Source organism: Amphibalanus amphitrite, unplaced genomic scaffold (assembly GCF_019059575.1).
Source record: "Amphibalanus amphitrite isolate SeventyFive unplaced genomic scaffold, NRLGWU_Aamphi_draft 000280F_arrow, whole genome shotgun sequence".
Taxonomy (NCBI): Eukaryota; Metazoa; Arthropoda; class Thecostraca; order Balanomorpha; family Balanidae; genus Amphibalanus; species Amphibalanus amphitrite.
In genome coordinates this window covers 291249-308909 of record NW_024881775.1, presented here as the reverse complement: position 1 = coordinate 308909, position 17661 = coordinate 291249, and the positions used below count along the sequence as shown (strand labels likewise).

Sequence of the window (17661 nt, the reverse complement as noted above, 5' to 3'; positions counted from 1 at the left end):
AGAAATAAAGAGACAGTAAATACTAAATTAAATGTAATAATTTTATAGATGGTCTTGGTAATGCTCTCCGCCTGGTCCTCTCTCGGCATACAAATAATAAGGACGTAAAAAGACAGAAGAAATAAATGCGACCAGCTACGTGGTTTTGTAACATGTATAACTGCTATCTTGAGGCATTCAAAAACCAAGACAGAAAAATTGATTGTAAAATTATTATTGCGTCATCAATGACAGCTTTCCTTCGCCTCAGAGACCAAAATTGACGCAGTCAAATGTCAATCCTTGTCAGAATGTCGGAAGTGCGCCAGTATTGTATTGCGTTATGTTTGGGCCGCATGCCAGCCAATATTTTGATTTTTTTTTGTAACAGTAAGGGTAATTGGTGTGCTATTTTCGTAATATAGGGTGGGACAGAACATAGAGTAGGATAGGTAATCAATAAATTTGCATCAAATTTTGCTTAGCTGATAGCTCTTTTTTATGCCGACCAGACGCAAATAGAGTAACATGTGGTATTTGCTCTGATTTTCAACATCTCATTTTAGTCTGGTTTCTTCCATAATGTATATCTAGTGCACACTGCACATAGGCTTCAGTTCAGCTTCCTATAAGTTTGCTTTCAGGTTCTTTTATGTTTTATGGAATGCTTTCATCAGCATTTATTTATGCTTTGTAGTTTGTTGCTTGTACCCTGGTTTGGTCATTGCTAGACTGTGGATGCTATTGCTGGTTGTTTTCAGTTTTGCATTTGAAATGTGCTTCCATGATATATTTTCATATTCGGTTCTGTTTTAAAAGTTGTTTTGATCAATATTGTATTGTTAACCTGAGCCACAGACTTCTCTATATATGGACTGTGCGCTGATTTGGGAAATCAGCATTGGAGGCCCAAATTTCTGAAGCCGTAATATGAACCCATATGTTGTAACACAATACCCTTTTATTGTTTCCTGTCGACAGGCTGAATTTTATGTAATATATTTTGTTTTTGTACTATCTATTGCTCGTAGCTCAGAATAAGAAAGGCTTCTGGTCGATATGAATCTGTATTGGAACATCATTTCACGTTCATCGACACCCATTGATGTCCTCATGTCAAGTTCATCTCACATTGCACCAGTGGGCTTGAAAATGGCGTTAGTCCATTTTCACCGCGGGATCCAGCGAGAAAGGGTGGCTATCATCCCTTTCTTCTTCCCCCGTGTGCTGGATTGTTCACATCTCTGACATGGCTGGCTACAAACTCGCGCGACAGTGCACCGACCGCGCTGGTGGTAAAGGTTGGCGGTAATGCCGATGGGGGACATTACGGGAAAATGTGTGTCTGCTGCAACGGTGTCTTCACTGTTCTTCTCTGCTACCCACTTTTTCGCACCACGCATCTACACATAGTCGCACTTTCACACATTCGCACATGCGCATCACCAATTGCAACGTATCCCTCCGTCTGCTCGTTTTCCACTCGCTGCTGAATGATAAGGCGATAGCTCTTGTGACGGTCGTTCCCATCACGTTGTCATGCTGTAGCTATTGTTGCTTTTATTGTGTCCCTTCGTCCCATGGAGACGTAGCCGAGCAGCTCTGAAGGGACCTGTGGGCGGCCCCCAGGGCCACCACGATGCTGCCGCTCCGCACCTCCTCCATGTTGGGGTTGATGGTCGCCATCAGGCGATGTCGGGGGCCCATCAGAGCCGGGCACCGCAGGAGGACATGCTTGGGCTGTCCGCCTCCTCTCAGCAGACGGGTAGAGTGCGGCTCTGCATTGTCGGTCGTCGCACTGGTTGCACCCCGACAGCCAGGAGGGCGCCAACCCGACTCTGTGGCGCCATTGGGAGGAGCTTGTCCAGTGGCCGGCGCGGAGCTGGTGGATGTCCACCGCCGCTGGCCGGTCGCCGCCGGCAACGGTAGGCGGGAGTCGATCCCCGTCAGCTGGTGGAACCAGCCGGCTGGCCAGGCCCCGACGGTGCGAGCCCTCGCCACTCTGGCGGCGGCCCAGTGGGCCTTCTGGACGTCTATAAGGATTTGTTTTTAGCCGAGTATGTTTGCCTTCTTGGCGATGGTGTCGGCCCTCTCGTTGCCTTCCAACCTGCATTGTGAGGGCACCCACTGTAGGTAGACCAACAGGCCTCCAGCTGTCAGTCCCCAGAGGGCTCTCCAGATGTCCACTCCGAGCGAGGAGTGCTGGGCGGCCCAGCCACCTCGGATGGCGGCGAGGGCGGACTGCGAGTCGGTGCAGGCTATGATGGTGTCTTCGGCGTGCGGCGGGTTCTCCAGCAGCTAGGAGAGAGCAGCTCGGAGGGCGACCATCTCAGCTCGGAAGCTGGAGCACAGGTAACCTGCCGGGGCGCGGATCGAGTGCTCTTCCCCGTTCGGCCAAACGATTAGTGCCCCCGGCGCCTCCGTCATATTCTGTAGCTCGTTAGTTACAGTATGCTCTTCGCCCTTGGTACATTTCTTGGCTTCTCCATAAAAAATGTCCACAGCTGGCCTAGAAATGGTGACCTGCCAGTTTCCTGAGATATTCAAAGTAGAAGTTCCTGTAATAACAGGCCACCACCGGCACAGATGTTTGTCCCAGCTACTTATACTCCAATCAGTCCTATGCATCTTGTTTCTGCTCCACCGCTATTTTTCCGTCCGTTCTTCGCAGACTGGCGTAATCTTGAGCTTCCCGATCCCGATGCAAGTTTTGCGGTAACATTTAAGAGCGGCGACCTTCATCGTTTAACATTGATGCGAAGGGTACGAATTCCATCATTTCATCGAGCATTCTTCCGAGATGATTTGATCCAGACCATAATGAACTACAACCCCATACGAGACACTGGATAAACTTCATTGTTTGATTGAATAAGCTTACTTCTTTTGGATGTAGTGGCGTATCACTGCCATGGGTATGGCATTATTTAGCGCGGCGTAGCTTCGAACTGCGATGGCGAGTTGTTCTTTTCACATTAACTGCTGGTCAAGTTAAGTCTTTGTAGCTCCTTTCAGTGAGTCTTTTTTTTTCTCCAGAATAAAATAAGGCACTAGGCATTATAGGCAGTATGCTGAGACTGGCGCCGTCGATAGCGTCCTGTTTTTCTTCTTGCTTTGTGAGTCTCACAGGAGTCAGTGTTTGCAAAAGTAAACTTGCAAATCTGATTGTCCTCCGCGTTATCTCTTATCTCGATTGATGGTTTCGTCTGTGAACATTTTTTCCTTTTAGTTATACGGGAGGCTAAAAAGTTGCCTTTTTGCTAGAAATTATGTTTCGTTTCACATTTCTCTTGCCCTGACTCTGGCCAAGGCCCTAAAACATAACTCTGGCTTGATACCCGGAATGACATCTTCGCACCACACGTTTTCTGATCCGGTCGTGATGAGGTAGTGATCGATAATATTCTTTCCTTTTTTGACCATTTTTTCGAGCTATTTCTTACTTATTTTTACTGCTTCTTGTGGCCCTATATAATGTATCGTTATTTCTCAAAACCCTTTTCAAAACCAACGTAAATGACTAGTTCCGACAAATTAGAAACGACAACCAACGAACAATGCAACCAACATTCAAAAGCAAGAAAATGCGCGCAAAGTACGGCTGCATTTGTGAAGTATATACCTCCAGCGTGAACAAATGGCTAACTGAACGAGAAAACATATTCTCATTTATATACATTTATTTCTTATTTATTTTGAATTCAACAAAAAAATGTAATCCGACAGGTAGATAAAAGTATGGGCTATCCTATATCCAAATTTGTAAATATTCTGACACCCTTTTCATTGTAAAAAGATGGATAAAAGTGCACTTATTTTTGGGCCTCCAATGCTGATTTCCTCGGATCAGCGCACAGTCCATATATAGAGAAGTCTGTGCCTGAGCAAATGCACTTGGCATTGTGTTTTGCATCTAAAAAATAAAAAAATGAAATTTAAAGGTTCTTAAGTCTGACCGCCAAATACCCGCCACACGACAAGTTTTGCTTCTCGAACCCGCCAAAAACCCTGCGGGTTTTGAAAACCCGCAGAAAGCGGGTTCGCGGGCTCAAAAGTGGCATCTCTAGTGGGAGGGTCCCTTTAAGGGAGATAGCGCGCTATTTGTAACGTTTTTTTTATATAGAATTGGGCGCCCGGCCTCCACTTCCGACGTTACTGTGCAATTCCTCATTCTGTCTGACAAACTAATTAGTCCATTATGTATTTTAGCCATACATTCTCGTGTTTGGCATTCACCGCATTCCTAGGAAAACAAACTGATTTGGCCCAACTTAAGATAAAACTAAAACCGCTCTTTAGGGTCACAATTATTAGGATCATTATTATCTATGACATTTCTGTTCAACAAACAAACCAACAAACTAAACTGTACAACAAACCAAACTGAGCTCAGGCCTGAGGAATAGTAAAACAACATTCCGTCAATGGTATTAACTGCTAAAAACCAAATAAATCCACTTATCTAGGAAACCGACACCTTGAATTTGTATTCCCTTGAGAGTCCAGCCAGCTTCGTTATCTCTCATTGCCCCTGATGCGGATATCACACCATCGGTTTCATGCAGACGGTGTCGACAAGCCGGGCCCCTTCCGACTTCACCAGCCAAAGCAGGCTGATAGGGGAGATAGGCGCCGCCCCATTAAAATGCATTAGCTAGTACACCGAACGCGCCTCTTCCATTTCGGGAGGTCAGGGAGACACAGGGAACGGAGAGGGAGACAGATAGTCTGGGGATTGAGGGAGAAAGAGAGGCTGGAAGGAGGTAGAGGGGATAGGGGGACAGAAGGGATGGAAGACAGAAGGGATTGAGGAGACAGAGGGAATGAAGAGAGATGGGGGGACGCAGGAAGACAAGAATGGCCCGGGCCGAGGCTGACAAACCCTCGCCGCTCCGTGTCGACCACCGGCACGCCACCGACGCCGGTATCCGTCGCACGCGACTCCCGCCAGGCCCGTGACGTCACGACCACCCCCGGTGACGTCATCGGGAGCCGATAGTGTCGGCGCGGTCGGCGCGTCGAAGGGGGAGCCGCCACCGTCGCCACCGCGCCGCCGCCCGCCCGAGCGGCGTGCTATCGGATGTTGGTTCAGCCCACAGTCGGTATCGGGCGGACCATTAGTGCCACCTGATAGGATTGTCTCCTGCTTGGCGGCGGCGGCGGCGGCGGCGGTTTAGATTACACCCCGGCTCCGGCGGAAGTGGGAGCGTCCCACGCGTCGGAATCGACGCGGCCGACGATCGGCGATCGTAGCCCCGTCGATCGGTCAGTTGAACACCCCAGAAAGCCCGGAGAGGTTTGTTTGTTATTAGTTGTTACCAAGCGCTGTATACACCTGTCATGCCTCTCTCTCTCTCTCTCTCTCTCTCTCTCTCTCTCTCTCTCTCTCTCTCTCTCTCTCTCTCTCTCTCTCCTCTCTCTCTCTCCTCCTCCTCCTCCTCCTCCTCCTCCTCCTCCTCCTCCTCCTCCTCCTTCCAGCGTCTGACGGCTCGTGGCGGTCACAGCGAGGCCGCGCCGCGATTTGTGCGGGTCATTGCCATTCGGAATCGGAGTTGTGCCAAATGCGGGCGGGGCGTGTAAGCGCTAGTTCTTTACATTACCGATCACCTTGCCTGCTGGTTCACACATACACTGTTATTATCTAATCCCATTGTTATTAGAGCTACAATAAAAGGCGACAAAATCATATGCGGGTTAATTATGTCATTTTGCATCACAACACATTTAGCAAAATATCTTGCTGGTGGTATTTAGGTAGATGTACTTAGCCGGAATTGAGCCTCACAGTTTAGACGAGAACACTGCATGATGTGGAAGTTGCATGCAATGCGCGTATGCCACGATTCATTCAGCAATCAATATGTCATCACCCCCACCGCTGTGCAGTTTACGTCTTGTGGGAGCTCTGTCGGTGTCTGGCCGACTGAGGCGGACAGCAGGCCTCGCGGCACAGCAGCCACACTGGCTGTTTATTTGTGTTCGGTGAGTCTCTCTGCAGTCCCAGAACAGCAGTCACCAGACCAGGCGGTCGGCTTATAGGCCAACAGTGCCGAACCGGCACAACTGCAAACCTAATCTGCCGGCCGGGCATGTCTAGCTGCTTTATATCTGCTGCTTCTTGTGATGGGATTTCAGAGTTGTCTTCTGACGGACAACCACTAACATCGTAATCACTATCAAACATTTTATTTGCTCCAGCAACGAAGATTTGTCCCAACATGGGGCCAGTTATTCCGGAACAGACTCGTTCCTCATATGGCCAAGGCTTTGTAACGGCCATTCTGACCACAACACAAACAAAACATTACTAATCCGGCCGATACTTAGCCATGAGGATATGTTTGTGCTTATTCAATATTCAGTTCTCAGCCCCCACAACCGGCCCCTAGAGCTAGCAGGTAGTACGTCGGTATTCCCGTGTCGGCGGGTTCGTGGTAACGTCCTCATTCTCGAAGTTTCCGCGTATCACGAAAGTCGGTTTGGCGGCCGTCACTGTGGGACAAAATCACAATCTTCCTTCTTAGTGACCACAGTGATGCAGTTCCGAGCCCGAGGTTCAGCCTTGCATGTTCTCGGCGGACATTTTCGATGGTATCATGACACGAAAACAAGGTTGTGTGACTGTCACTAAGACCTATATCTCCTCTTACTCAGGCGACCAATTGTCTGAGAAGCTTACTGGTGATTTTTGCTGGGCGCCTTGTTTAGGCGGCACAGAATGCGACCAACGGCCCGGTTTTTGTGCCAAGGCTGCGGTGGTGAGCACGGCGCGGCGGGCGGCACGGAGGCGGGTCACAGAGCCGGTACCGGTCGAGTTATGGGAGGGAGTGGAGGGGCCTCGTGTGAGGTGCGGGCCGGGTCGGGGACCACCGGTCGGTGACGGCGGCGGCGATGGTCGTGTCAGATACAGCAGCCGCTGATGGATGAACGGCTCCCGGCGCACCGACGGACCGAGCGACGCCCCTCCGCCGCCCCGCCGCCGCCACGTCGTGCCACCCGTTCCCCAACCCTTCCTTCACCGCCACCCCTTCGCTGCCGCCGGCGTCTCCTCGCCGGCGTCTCCTCCGCCCAGCCGTGACTGTCACGGGAGTAGGACAGAGGTGTGTCTGGTGGATCTACGCCGCCACCCAGCCGCTGCACCCCTTCGGCCGCCAAGAGGTGTGACTGGCGGAACATGAGTACCCCACACTCACCGTCCCACTTTGTTGCATGAAGCTTAAACTGGGTAGCTATGTCATTCTAGGCGGAAACCGAAGCAAAGCACTGCTAGTATCCTAAGACACCGAACTGCGAGAGTTCTGGGAGACCACCCTCTCCGACACTTCCACCACAGCTTCTGTACTGGGTAGGAGTGCTCAACTGAGCAAGAGGTGCAATGCTTCACCGGGCCCCATGGAGCGGCTCCTGCAGGCGCTCTCCGCCACTTCATCAGACCATACACCCGGACCCGGGACCGGACAGCCGGACCCGGAGCTAGTCTAGCCCCCGAAACACCGTGGCCTTCTCTGGCAGCCTGACGCCCAAGGTCCCGGGCGTTACGTGAGATCCGTGACGAGCGCCGTGACGTGACGGCCGCCGTGAAAACTAGGGGTGTGAGTGGTGACGATAGACCATCCGAAGGTACTGCTGAATAGAGTCGGCACAACGAGACATGGAGGGACACAATGCGATGTCCATCAACAACACGGTAACAGATGTCCATCAAAGAGAAAATATTGAGAACTAACACATCCTGGGGCTGGGACTGGATGAGAACAAAGTTCGGGGACTGGAAAGGATCTTGATGAAGGCGAGCATATACTCAGAGCAGAACCGCGATGAGAACGGATGAGGATGAGGATGGAGACACGAAGATAGCGAACACATATCGGGGAAAAGTTAAGGCGATATGCCGTTGGTGCGAGTTCTTCAAAAGCCACGCACGGCACGCTGTCTTCGTGATGGAGGACGTGACGAGAAGCGAGTATGAGGCAATAACCATGCACCAACCAAAGGAAGAAAAGGTCATCATTCATTGGTCATTGCAACTTGTATTTTTACCAGCACACTATTATGAATTATGATCAGCTCTTGGGTTAATGATCATAGCCTAACCCTGGTCGCTCACGGGTTACCGCCATTGTCATTACGGACCCATTAGTCTGGTAATTTGTTTATGTCATTCTGTGTCATTTATATCCCTATAGAAGGCGATGAGGCCCTGATGCTTCAGTGACGATGTTTTGCAACATATGTGAGTCACGTTTGTCACATTCAATGAAAACTATAGCAAATTGGACAAAATCTATTGCCTAACCACGCAACAGCCTGTGACTTTGCAAGTGTTTACAAAGCCCTCGACCCATTTTACCATATATACCGACTACGGACTACTGTCGGTGACTTGGTGCTGGGGCCCTGATGAGGGCAGCCATAACCATCATCGTAAAAATTACATAGCAGAATATACAACCATAATAACGATCATAATAAGGGTCGTAAATGCCACTAAAACTAAAAGCATCACCATGAAAATATGGTTAGCCGACAGCTCAAAGGTCCATCATTATCATGCAGCTCGGTGGGTGGAAAATAATTCGCTTCAATGCCGCTTCAGTGCCTCCCCTCACCCGAGTAACAAATGGTGGTGCAACTAGGTCAGGGATAGATTTGCCGATGCATGTTGAATGGTAAGTCACAAAACCGGCATGGACGGTAGTCAATGTCCCCATACATGAAAATGAAAAATAAATCAAATAGTACCAAGGGGGTCAGGGTAACAATGCTCAACTTTTTGGGTCACTGATTTGGGTAGTTTCGAATCTGATTGAATCGCACAGATTTATGTGGAAAATTTCATAACGACAATGCAGGCAGCTCAGCTTCACTAGGACTGTGGCTGCTTCCAACATAATGTCGAAGCAGCCTAAAACCCCAGTGAAACATATCGCGTTCACCAGGAATCCAGCACGCTCGCCGACGCTCGGGCCCGCTATCTGCACTCGCCTGATAAATTGGCTTCCGGTCTCGGGACTCTGCGGCAGATTAGGAGCGACCGGGAGGCGGAAACCGTGGCGAATCCGGCGCAGCGGAAACTGCGGCGAATCCAGCGCGGCGCGCCGGAGCCAGCTCGCCTCTCTGTTCCAGGGATTGCGCCCTGATCCCCGCTAAATGAGGGCGGCGGCTGTGGCGGCTGTCCCGCACGGTTCGGAGGGGACGGAGCCGCGATATTACAGACAGCCGCTACCGCCGTGGAGGGCCGGCTGGACGGGATATGAAACGCTGCCAACCCTCATCCGTCATTGCCCCAGACTGATCATCTCTTGACCGTTACGCCCCATACCATCCGTCTCACGTAAGCCAATTTTCTATCGTCCGTTTCTCGACTGTTGAGTTCTCATCGGCCACGTCAAGATTGTTAACCCCTGGACTGTCAAGTGAAGCCCCCCACACCTTAGGCTGGCAAGTTGCACGGTAAGCGGTAGCGCACACACTGCACACTGCACACCTTGCAATCCAAGAGAAGAAGCGCCCTGGCATTGCTGGAACTTCTTACAGCGCGCTGACAGGACCGTCTACCACGCGACTCCACTCGGTAGTTTGATAAGTCTGTATGGCGCCGGGGGTTTTGTCGGGACTGAAGCGTGCCGCTTTTTGTCGTTTCCGCGGCCTGAGAGCAGCCAACTCGTCATTCACTCGAGCCACTGAGCTGAGGGGCGGAATCGGATTGAGACTGCTCTCAATCACCGGAACACCGACGCTGTCGATTGGCGGCGACAAAAACGACGCGGCTCCGTCGAAATCGATGGTGTGGAAAGCGCCCGTCTAATCAACCGGAACTGGAACCAGTTACGAGACTCCCAGCCGGCCCCAGCGACTCCAAGGCGGCGAGACGGCCATTGGCTTTTCCTTATAGGGCAAGGGATAGGGTGAATCAGCTGGTTCTGTGGCCGTGCCAGTTGCCACAGAACTTGACATCGGAGATACCGCACAACGCAGTCCGCCACCACTCACGGTAACCAGACACTTCGAAGTCATCCCAGGATGCCAAACACAATCTGCGTCATCTGCAGACATTCTAAGGTCGCCAAATCGCGCCACCATTTCTTTGTCAGGTGACCAGACGGGGCCTATAACTACTCCAAGACACCAGATACGATCCATCACTTGTTCAGGTCACCAGACATACTGTCAGGTCACCACAGGCTACCAGACGCAGTCTGTCGCCACCCCAGGTCATTGGCCGGCCGGGCCAGTCGCGCCGACAGTAGGTAGGTGTCTGCCGTCTGGTGAAAGCTCTCCTCCGTCTAGCCAGCTGTGTACCAGGGGCTCCAAACGGGCTCCGGCTAACTTGGGGGCATTTCTGATGTTCTGCGATAGTTTTGTGGTGCGACTAGTAAAGTTTGTAGGCATTTGAGAAAGCGGCTTTCAAACGGTAAATAGCTCTCTAGAGACAAGTGGGCCCCGAAGGAGATCTTAGATTTAATTGACAAACTGAGAGCCTTTCAACTTCCAGACGTCTGACTTCAGTTCGTACAGATGACGAAATGTTTCAAATTTCTTTATAGTAATTCGCTGTCGGCAAATGCTGACGAGGAACAAGAAGGTGTATATCATTGGCCTAACTACAACCTGACTCCACTCCCCGGGTGCTAGTCGATTCAGCTTTTCAGCCTCAGCCTTCAGGCGTGTGTAAGCTTCAGCTGATATCAACTCATGACAAATGGCAGACGTTCGGCCCGCCACAGCACGAGCCACACGGTAGGGTCTGACCACCTCTTGACCTCACAATACCGCGCTGGGATCGGGGCTAACCGCATGAGAGCACACTAGCTGCCGCCACTAGCGCGTCAGTCTCCACGCGTTTCAGTTTCGCCTCTCGTCTCTCCTCAAGTCAGTTTTAGCGCACGTCACTCTCTTCGCCTCCAGGCGACACGACCTCGCGCCCTCGGCCTCTCGGCAGCTCGGGGGCCTCCGAAGGAGCGCGGCGCCTCTCCTGACCTCGGCCGGGCCTCGCGCGTGACCTCGCAGCGGTTTACTCGCGCGGCGAGCACCGAGCCTGGCTCATGGCGGCGGCGGCGGCGGCGGCGGCGGCGCGCGGTTGCATGCCTGACCTCCATCGGCACAGTGCGACCGAGGACGGACGATCCGGGCTGGCGGCGAGCACCTCTAATCCCTGATTATAGCATACATGAGAGGGCTGCGGTCAGGTGTTTTTGGGCGGTCGACCGGCACGCTGTACTGCGGTGAAAGTTGGCCATTGCGGAGCGGCGCGGCGCGGCGCGGCGCGGCTGTGAGGCGGCAGCGGCAGCGCGGCGAGCCTGGCAGTGACTGCTTTTTAGCGCCCAGATACGTTGTCAGTTAACCGGGCCAACCCCCCATTGCAACGTCGCTGGCAACACTGAGCCGGGCCGACACGCAACGCTTTCTCCACACAATGCGCTGGCTTTTGTCCGACCTCTCTCGGTATACATATGTGTCGCCACATCAGGGTGGGGCAGCCGGGCCAAGCCTATACCTCGCCCTCCCGCCCCCAGCCCGGGAGTCCGCTATTGGTCATGACACCGTTCGTGAAAGGACTCGCCAACGAGACGTCGCTTCGGATCGGGGTGGCATGGATGCTCGGGAAGGAGTGGCTGCAAGGTTCTTATTTTGAGTTGAAAGAAAATGAATCTATCAATCCATGTAGACATGCTTCAATGTTCTCTCCTTTGGTAGCGCAATGATTGAATAAATTTTCCTAGCATTTCCTAGAAGCATAGGTAGTTGTTTTTTTTTTCTTTCGCAAAAAAGCGTATAGGTACTTGCAGACACGCTGGTTGAAAAGGATCTAATTCATTTGGTGCAGTGCAATGACAGTGCGCACCCGTCTGTTCTCACAAGCTTGCAGCACCTCCTGGCTGGCCTGACCCACCCTCACAGAACAACTGAACGTCCTTGAGGCGCCGTTGGGCGCATGGCACACATTGTTGGGGCCGGCATAATCTGATTTCCCGCCGCGCATTGTATGGACGGACCTGTCTCAGGCTGGTCGCCGGCGACTGAGTGAACTGGTGAGACTAGACTGAAGACTGGTGGTACGGATTAATGGTAAGGGGCTGATGACAAGTGGTTAGTTAGGGACTTATGGATGATGGCACGGGCTGGCGACTGACGGCACGAACTGGTCATGATAGTGTCATACTTATCGACATGATGTCACGCAGCCTACACCCGATCGGATACGTCACACAAGTCACACTGCAGCATCGATTCTCCCCCTAGTCATAATCCACTACCCCAGTTTTTCGCCTCGAGCCTGGAGCAAACAAACAACATCATTCCGGGCCTGATCTACATAGTTCAATCCCGTTTCAATCCAATCCTGCTCCACTTCCATCCGCTCGTAATTCCACCCTGAGTCCGCCTCATCCAATGCCTCAGCAGACCACCGTTCCTCGCCCAAATGTCGGCCATCTGTTTGTGTATCTCTCCTAAAGCGCCTCTCACGCCGCCTGGCAACACCATCTGACCGCATTGGGCAACACCTGGCAACCGGCAGGCGACGTGGGCAGCCGCCGAGTTGGTTTCGCAGCTCGTGTGTCGAGGCTTTAGCAGAGGTAGAGCCGTCTGTATCATCAAAGGTGGCGAGTGACTGACGGGCGGCGGTGACTGGGGCGAGTGCGACAGGGAAGTGGTGAGTGGTGCCACAGGCTCCTGCCCAGTGTGGTGTAAGGCGGCGAGTCTCGCTATATCGTACCGGCCACTCCATATGTATGGGCTGGAAAGTCTCACATTGGGAGAGGGCGAGCCACATTGAACAGTCGACTCGGGTCGACTAAATCTCCCACAGACCGCCGCAGGCACTGGGGTCAACGAAGTCGAGGCGAGGCGAGACGGGAGGAGACGACACGAGACGACGAGAGAGAGAGAGAGAGAGAGAGAGAGAGAGAGAGAGAGAGAGAGAGAGAGAGAGAGAGAGAGAGAGAGAAACTCATGAGAATGATTAGCTTACCTCGAGCCTGTGGGGTCAACATTGCGTCATCATTCCTAACAAGTACCTAACAGCTGATCATTATGCCTGGCCAGACTCTTCACATCACTGCGGATTTATACACACATCAATCGCTGTCCATGTTTTTATACAAGCCAAGCGAAAGCCGTCTTAATGGGTATCATTTAAGCTTCTTCAGTCGGTGAAAAATGAGACGGGTTCGGTGACTGCGTCAGATTTGCTGTGTTACACCACAGGGTGGTATGGATCCTGTGCTGGTGGTAGTTCTTTTAGTAGCGGTGATGCTACCTGAATAACCGTCATTAGCATAAGCGGCAGTGGTAACAGCAGGAGCTGTGCTGATACCACTGAGGTTACTGGAGAAGAACTGCTGACGATTGAGCGCAGAATCGTAGACAGACTGACATCAGTTGGCTGACTGTTGACTGATTGAGTGCAGCATAGTTGACAGACTGACGGCGGTAGACTAACTGCCAACTGTTGACTATCGAACGGACAACGTTCAAATGAAGCGCCAACGGTGTGCAGCGCGTGATTGGTGCGATGCAGCGATAACATGTTGATTATTGATAATTGATAAGGACAATTGATAGCGGGGTGAGGTGGACCGCCACGTGACAGCTCCAGGCAAGGACTAGCACGAATCAAGCATGGACGTACGCTTGCGCTGTTAGGTCGATGTCATGGCTTAAAAGCGAATCATTTATTTTAGGGAACAATTAATTTTTGGGAGGGTTTTAGCGTATGGGCTCTCGGTCATTCACGGGCAAGCATAATATTTTTACACATTTTGTTTACAGTTCCCGTAAATGTGAAACAAATCAGCGTTACCTTTGAAAATCTAAGAAGTATCATGTTTGAGACGCGCTTGCCAACACTGTTGCCCGTTGCTTGGTAAGAACAAGCTATGCCAAATCGCCAGGGACCAGAGGTATGCTGATTGTCCAATTACCGCCAATGACGGACCATTTCTGCAGTACGTTCTACTGCCGGCGGAAGATGCTAGCCTCTGCTCACTTCATGGTCAGCTGATTGATCATCATCTCTGCCCCCATCCCCAGCCTTTCCCCGCGGCTGCTTTCCGGCCATTGACGTGACGGCCTGTGACCCGTCATTCAAACTGTCACGGCCGACCGTACTCACCCGTCTGGGGCGGCTGGAATCGATGACCGGTCGGCAGGACCCGTGTCGGCAGAGAGACCGAGCCGGCCGACGGCAGTGGCTCCCTGGTGTCGTCCACGTGTCGAGAGAGGTCTTCGGTTCGGTACGGAGACGGCAAGAGACGAGGCGGAGACGGGAGACGCTCCTCCGGCTGTGTGCACGACACCGGGCACTCACGGGGCACCGGCAGACACTCTGACGCTGTGTCACTAACACACTGACACGGCTTGACACGCTGTTTCACTACCACGGGGCTCGACTGGCGCACGGCCCGTATCACTGGCACTCACAGCAGGGACTGGTGGCTGGAGAGCCACTCGCTGCCTGCTGACAGCTGCACACACACGGCCCCTCTGGGACACACAGACACACCAACACACCTGGGACCGACACCAGCGATTCTCCCACCGGGCCGGTCGGAATCCTTCGCCTCTTGAGAGCGATCACCGCCGTGTCGCTATAAATCGGCCGCGATCACACCGCTATTGTTGGAGCCGCCACCGGTCGGAATGGGCCCGGCACGGGATCCCAGAAGCAGCGGCCCTCCACAGGGGACGGGCGACACCGTATCCTCAGACGACAGCCACACAGAGCGGAACGTGACAGCGACCTCCCGGCGCGGCCGCCCGCGCGCGACTGAGCTGCAGCCGCCCCGCCACCGCCGCCGCCGCGGCCGTCCGGCAGCGCGCCGCCCGGGCGCCTGCCGCCCGCCACCACCGACCGCTAACCGCGCAGCAAAGCCGTCGCCCCACCGTCACCCGTTTCCACAACTCTGCAGTCCAGTCAAGTGTCCTGACAAGTCCACACCTCCCCGCACCCCTCTGCATGGACTCGCCAACAGATCCTGCCCTTTCCCCTCCCCCTCCAGCTATGAGCTTTGTGAAGTTAGGAGTCCCCCGATCGACCCGTGTCGTGCCGCGGTCCGGTCCGCGGCCGGCGGCGGCCGGCTCTCCTCCGATTGCATGAGTGGTCGGCGTTCTATCGCGGCCGCCGGTCTTGATTACACGGCCGCCGGTCCTGATTTATGGACCGCCTATTCAGCGCGGCCCAGAAGGCCAGCCAGCACCGGCGGCCGCGAGCGCCCGGCGGCCGGCGCCGGGTCCGGTCCGGTGCTGGGTGACGGCGCGGCGGCCGGCCGGGCAGGTGGCGGCCCTCCCTGCCAGGGTGCGTCCCTCCCTCCGCCATTTTCCTAATGAGACGGGAGCCGGCGGCGGGCCGCGGCTCAGGGGAGGGAGGGGCCGTCGATTCCCGGTCGATACAGTAATATAATGAGCAGGACAGTAAACGGATTACAGAGTTCCTCTTCGGAGCTTAATCGCATCCTGGAAACAGCCCATGAATATCGCATTAGGTCCGGGTTTCACTCTATCCCCACGCGACAGCCGGCAGGTGAATTCATTCGATGGACGCTTGGGTGAGGAATGGTGTCAAATGAATCCTTTGAAGCGAGCCCCGCATAGCGACCCAATTTGAAACGCTTAGCTTAGGCCACGAGAGTTTGACCCGTCTGTTTTACTCAAAGCCAGTATGAATAGTCCGAGTTTGAACCCCGCGTTGAATAAGGTCGCTGCCGTTTATTGGACATTGGAGTGGAGCTGCTGCCTGCTGCAACTTGTTGCACTTTTGACCTTTGAGCATGCCTGCTGAAGAACATTATTGTGTCGCAACTATAAAATCCAGAAGTTCCGCGAATCTTGTAACGATTAGCCACGAATCGTGACGACCAAATTTCCTGTCGGTAGTTGAGCGAAATGTGACGGTCCTTTTGTAACGGATTTGGGTGCAGACGGAGGAACAATAGCACTGCAAGGACGGCATGACGATGCAATTCCACAAGGCGAGCAATCTAATGGAATATACGTGGCCAATGGCCATTGGCATTTGAAATCACATTCCCCCTTTACACCTTGAAGGCATATACGCTATCCGTCCACCAAAAAAGGTGATGCACTGCTTAGTGGTTAGCAAGGAGCACGGAGGTACGGTACGATCGCAATTCTTTACTTAAGTAATTTAGCACTGCATTGGACTTGGTGTTGTCAATGTATTCTTCCTTATATGCATTGCGATCAATCTCGACATGCATGATGCATTATCAAACAAATGAACACATGGCTCAGGAATCTGGCATTCCGAAATGACGCTATCAGTCTATGGAAGTCTCGGAACACTCAGGATGTGTTGTTTCTCAGGATGTCAGTGATTATGTTGATGATACCATTCTTTGCTATGTCCTGTGTCGGTTTGGAAAGGAGGGAAGTTTCTGGGATGTCCCTGTGGAGTTCCTGCAGTCCTGTGGCGTATTTCCCCTCATCTTCCACCCAACACAGAGGCCAGAGCAGCCACAGTGAATGACACCACTGTCTATATATCTGCTCTGCGGTGTGTGGAACGAATGTCTCCGATCCATCAGTGACAGGTCTCGGACCGAATCGGCCACACCATCCCGCCTCTCACTGAACTCTAACACAACTCTCACCACTCTCTATACCCACACCCCCACTCCCACCCCCACACGGCACACGTCTCGCGCAAGATGAACGACCATCCGCTAATGGTCTAGTGGAGGTGTGACCACTAACGTCCCAGCCGGCGCGGCGCCGCGGCGGCCCCTGACCCGGCGCCCCATTAACCGGTGGGCCGACGGGCGTCGCGACGGTGACACGATGGCATGGCTCTGCACGCAATCCCGACATCAGCGTTTGCAGCAGGTCGCCGTCGACAGCCGGTGTGACAGTTGGTATAGGGTAGTGGCATAATGGACAGTTGGACTGTCATAATAAATGATGTCATGATGGATGACCCATGCAGGTGTGGAAGTGCGCGGTACTCATGCGATAGCGCCGGTGGACGCTCGTCTATGAAGCTATGAAAACCAAGAAACAATACCTAGCATTTTTCGTTGATTAGTATGATGAATAATGCTCGCTCATGGAATTCGCACTCTTCATTCGCCACCACAAATTCATTCATTTGGGCACGCCACTGAGTTTTTGCATAATGCATTAACTGTTTTCGTTTTTCCTTTTGATTCATAATTATCATCGCTTAATTCGCTAAATGCCTCACATGTTCTGGAGCCTCTACACACTTTTCCCAGAACCATGTAATCATCAATGCAGCACCAGCATGGCTGAAATCATTACCACCAGTACCAAAATCACTAGCATCACCATTGGCCTCACCTCGACATGTCTGCGATACGGAAACTCCGCGATTCAGACCCTCCCCAATCACCGCCACCTTTACTGCCCCGCAGAACACCCACAGTAAATCAACACCACTGTCGGGTGTTATTTATTTACAGATTTCGACCTATGTGTTAACAACGGTGTCGGCAGTGTCACACGGAGCCTACAAAAGCGTCTGAAATGACCTCGTCAAGACAACATCAATTTACGTTCCTTCCCGTGATTAATTAGTTAGCGACTGTAATTTTGTTGTCTCATTCGCAGGGTTTGCAACTGAAAACATGTCATGCAATTCCATTGCAATTTTGTTGGAAACACGACTGCCGCCTTATCGCTCACCATCGCCACTAATAGCGA

General features: G+C 52.6%; 1 protein-coding gene across 1 annotated transcript in view; it reads right to left on the bottom strand.

Annotated features, from left to right (window-relative positions):
• Positions 1 to 14745, bottom strand: part of LOC122387281 (mucin-17-like) — a 69128-nt gene extending 54383 nt beyond the window's left edge. The window contains exon 1 of the mRNA XM_043377354.1: positions 14096 to 14745. The gene's annotated coding sequence lies outside the window, so the exon portion shown is untranslated. The remainder of the gene's footprint in view (positions 1 to 14095) is intronic.
• Between the last annotated feature and the right edge of the window lie 2916 nt (positions 14746 to 17661).